This window comes from Capsicum annuum, chromosome 12, assembly GCF_002878395.1.
Source record: "Capsicum annuum cultivar UCD-10X-F1 chromosome 12, UCD10Xv1.1, whole genome shotgun sequence".
NCBI lineage: Eukaryota > Viridiplantae > Streptophyta > Magnoliopsida > Solanales > Solanaceae > Capsicum > Capsicum annuum.
Window position 1 is genome coordinate 60,787,744 of NC_061122.1, and position 5,036 is coordinate 60,792,779.

A 5,036-nucleotide genomic window follows, 5' to 3' on the forward strand; every position below is an offset into this window, starting at 1 on the left:
ATAACAAAAAGATTAGAAGAAATATCACTTTCATGAGTGAAGAAGATCTAAATTACAATAAAGCACTAGAAAAATCAAAAAATTATCATAGCGAACCTGAAGGACTATCTAGGCATATACCTTCAAGTCAAACAGATAAAATTCTACTAAAACAAAATAACACCATAATAGAATTACTATTAGACTTACACAAAAAGATAGACATCTTAATTAAAGGCAAGGAAACTCAAGACAAACTGCCCATATGACTTCCAGGTTCTATTAAGTATGGGGCCAAATCCCTATAATTTTACAAATAAAATGCATATGTTATTAACAGGAAAAGATCCAAATAGTGGATTATTAGCTTTACAAAAGGAAGCATTAATTAAACTAGAACAATTAAGTATTTCACATTGGGTATATATAAAGAAATTCCTACAAGACTACTTCTACTATTGCACTGTCAGTGGAAATATCTTTAATGAAGAATTAGGCAAAAAATTGTTTAATAAATTACCAGGAGCCTTAGGAAGAGAAATAGAAGATAGATGGTATAAGAGAGACGGGGTAGTTGCTAACCCAAATTTAAAATGGACAATAGGACATAGAACACAACATATAATGGATATATTAATAGAAAAATGTACAAACATACAAATACAAAAACAATTGAAAAGAAATGAAATGAATTTCTGTAAATCTGTTATATACACAACCCAGAATTATGATCAGAAACAACATAAAAAATATAAGAAAAGAAATAATCAAAAACCATATAGTAGAAAACAATACTTCTTAAGAAAATCAAAGGCTAAAAAACCTTGGTTAAATAGAGATCGACATGTTAGAAAATATAGAAACGACAGAAATTATAAAAATAAACTAGAATGTTATACGTGTGGCAGTATAGACCATCTAGCCAACTTATGTCCTAAGAGAAATAATAATAGAACTAGAAATTCTCAACTAACTAATAGAAGATTTCCAAGAAACTTTATTAAACGTAGATGAATATATGTCCGATACAGAAAGTATATACTCAATAATAAGTATTGACATAAATGATAAAGATAATCTAAAATCTGACTCTTCTGAATCTGACGAGGATAACCTAGTTAATTTATATATATATATATATATATATATATATATATGACTTATTAGATATTTCTCTTAATTTCTCTGTAATCTCTATAAATTAGCAAACCTATTATTTCAATTATACAAACTCTTAATTCCTCCTAACAACATTTAGTTCAAACTTGAAGATTCTTGTAAATTAAAACACATTATGTAGGAATTTTGTTTGCAACTAAGATTCGATTATTTTTCATGTTAGTTACTACTATTTCTATTTTATGAGTATTTTCTCATTGGTTAAACCAAAAATCGAATCCTTAAGGACTAAAAACTGATAAATCGAAAATCGATAAAAATTATCTTATTGATTTAACATATTTAAAAATCAAAAATCGATAAACTGAACCGATAATATGTAAAATCGAATCGAACTGATCGATGCACACCCCTAGATAGAAGAGGGAAAAAATGAAAAAAAAAAAAAATAGAAGAAAAAAAAAAGGAAAATAGAAGTGTAAAAATAAAAGAAAAAAATAGAAAAAAAGAAGAGAAAACGAAAATAGGAAATGAAAAAGAGATATGAGAATGGAGAAAAAAAAGAAAAGGAAAAGGAAAAAAACGAAAAAGGAAAAAAAAAAAGAAATAGAAGAGAAAAAATAAAGTGAAAAAGAAAAAAATGAAAAAGAAAAAGAAATTAAAATAAAAAAATAAGATGAAAAAAACTAACAAGAAAAAATGTTAGAGATATAAGAGAGTGAAAGAGAGAGAGAAATAGTAATATATTTTATTTCAAAATTTTGAAGATTATCAAAAAAATTATCTTCAAATATGAGAAAAGAAAAAATAAAAAATAAAAAAAATAAAGAAAAAACAGAAAAGGAAAAAAAGAAGAGAAATAGAAGAAAGAAAATAAAGTAGAAAGAAAAAATAAAAAAAATAAAAATTAAAAATGATAAAAATTAATATGAAAAAAAGGGTTGAAGATACGGCTCTATTGGAGGAGGAAGTGAAAATAGGAAAAGCAAAGTAGTGGAATAAAATAGGCGTTAGTTAATAGTCAAAATAATGTTACTCTTATTATAAATTACTCCCTCCATTTCATTTTATGTGTCGTCATTTGATCGGACATAGAGTTTAAGAAATAAGGGAAGACTTGATAAAGTTTACCAAATTATCGTTTATCAAAAAATATGTCAATATTTTTTTTAATTAAGTAGGACCAATAAGGATAAAAGGATAATTGTGTTTTTAAAAAATTGTCAAATAAGAAAAGACGACACTTATTTTGAGACGAATTAAAAAGAAAATAATGACACATAATTTAAGATGAAAGGAGTATAATTTTACAAAAATATTTTTATTTATTATAATTATAATCTTAAATATGTTAGTTTGTGTAATTTTCTGAAAGAAAATCTGTATATCTACAGCAAGGCCCGAAAGTCCTGGCCCAAAAACTTGCAAGATCTGACATCTACAAAACAAAATAGGAAAGTGGTCAGCTGAATCGATTTAAGCTTGAGCTACTCCTCCGAGCACATCGAATCTTTCCTAAAAAATTCCCACCATGCGAAGCTACCATCCGAGGAAGTCATCTGAATCAACATCTGGAACTCTTGATTGGTGAAATTTCGTTTAAATCCAACAATCTCCATTTTATATTCGAGTTGTTTCAAAGCTGCAACTTCAAGACCGTTCAACACAGTAGTGGTTTGACGCTTGAAGTGAAATGATACTCAGGTCTACTCTGCTCTTGAAAACTAAGTACTTACTCAGTTCTGTATGACATTCGTCGCGATGTAGATTCTATATAACAATAAGAACAACATATCTAGTGTAATCCCACTAATGAAATGTGGGAAGGATAATAACTATACAAACCCAATTATCTCTATCTTGGATTTGGAAGGTTAGGAGGTAGAGAAGTTGTTTTCGATAGACTTTCGACTCAATAAAAAATATATCAAAACACTCCGAGAAAAAGAATCACGAAAGTGAAGAAGTCACACGTGAACTCGATATTGAAATTAATATAAAAAATGAGTAATTATAAGTAAAAGTTCTGATATTAGTTATTAATAGTTGAATATTGATTTGTTTGGCTCTCCAGCTTGTTCTAATTAACGAGACTAATGAAATTAATAATTAGGCCGTAAGAGTTCGGTTTTTAATGACAAGATTGTAAATGAACGAGACTATCAACAGCCGACATGAATAAACTATCTGGCAAAATTAACGCATTTCCTCTAATTTTTCTTAACAGTACGTTATAACGAATATTAACATACAATAATTCTCACATTGTTACTACCAATTTGTCTTTCTAATTGCTGGTAGCTTCTAGAACACCATTTGAGTCTTCTGAATCTTGTATGTCAAAACTTCTTGGATCAAATCTAACTTGAGTCTCCATAATGTTGAGATTTTTTGTATTTTTAGTAAAGGTTAAAGTGAAATTGTAACATACAATATTTTTTAATTTTTAATTATAGGTTTTGGATTAAAGCCTTATTGATAGATATTTTCTAATTTTTCTTCGTCTAAAAAAAAGTTCAAAATTGGACGAAATATAAACAAACAATAATAGAAAATTCAATTTTCTATTAGTTAGGTTAATATGTGAAAGTTCAATAGAAAACCTTAGCATCCAAAAGAAGAAAAAAAGAAAAAAGTCACTGTCAATTGTTTTCTTCTCCTCTTTGACCAGCCAAAACCAATTGGGTACTAACCAAGTTGATTAAAGTTAAAGAAAAAACATTATTTTCCTTTTGAATTTATCCGCTCAATTTACTTTAATATTTAAATTAATTTTTTATTTATTTATTCCCTTAACATCTTTAAAATATATTAAAATACTCCCTTAACAATCGCGTATAAACAAGTATCGTTGGTCACGTTAAAACATATTTTTTGTCTAGTTAATTTCTTTTAAATACCTGTTTGAAGCCCCTAATGGTTATATTCGATTTCTTCTTTAAAAAGCTTAATTTAGCCTCCTTCTTCTTCATCTTCAATCCAAAATTTGTTCAATTCATGAAATTGATGCAAAAATTAAAATTGTTTTCTTTTTATTTGTATTAAGCCGCATAAATTTGAGACTAAAAAGTATAAAGTCGAATTAATTTTCCTGCGAATCTGCTGAAAAATGCGAACAAATTTGAATTGATTTTAGCTTCATCTCATTTTCGTATTAAGGTATAATCTCAGTCATGAGTTTATTTATTGTTTTATTATGAATTACTCTTCTTTTTTTGTACTTTAATTTTGTTTCTGAATTTTAGCTTATTTAGTGAAGTGAATTTCTTGTAGGACACGATAATGAAGTCAGTTAACCTGAGTAAATTATGTATGGAAGAAAATGATTCTGCTTTGAAGCAAGAAGTTCAATGTAATCATTAAATTTTGTTGCATTTGAAGACATCTTGGACTTCAAGAAATTCCGGTAGAAGACATTGGACAATTTCTTATTATGGGATAAATATCAAATTTTGAATTTTCTCTTGTTATTTCGACAGAATTGATTAAGAGATATGAGATTTTTTTTTTTTTCACCATTGAAGGTTCCAAGATCTTGCGACTTTTGGTATTAGAGGGATACAAAAGACATTGATCTGAGGTCCAACTATGTGATTCCTAAACTAATAGGGAAACTAGGTGAGCTTGAGAATTTAATTGAATCTTGTCATTTCAATGAAGTTGAGAAATTGACTGTTCTTTGAACAACATATCTCGTAAGAACTTTTCTAAACTCTTCAATATTTGCAAAACAAAGCTCAAGCTCTCAAACTATTAATTTACAAGTAGGATCAAACAAAATTCTCTTATAATTTCTTTTTGCTCTTTTTGCTTTTCGTTCTCTTCTAGCAGGTTGTTCAATCTCAGCATCTCCATAAATATCCTCATCAGAATCTATTTCAAAACTTACATCTTCATCTGAATCAATATATGGCTCATCTCCAGCTATCTTGACCTCT

At 27.6% G+C, this 5,036-nt stretch overlaps 1 long non-coding RNA gene across 1 annotated transcript; it reads left to right on the forward strand.

The window, feature by feature from the left end:
• Positions 1-2,464: 2,464 nt before the first annotated feature.
• Positions 2,465-4,616, forward strand: LOC124889789. The gene is made up of 2 exons (XR_007048647.1): positions 2,465-2,802; positions 4,372-4,616. It is a non-coding gene; the product is annotated as an uncharacterized LOC124889789 (long non-coding RNA).
• The last annotated feature ends 420 nt before the right edge of the window (positions 4,617-5,036 follow it).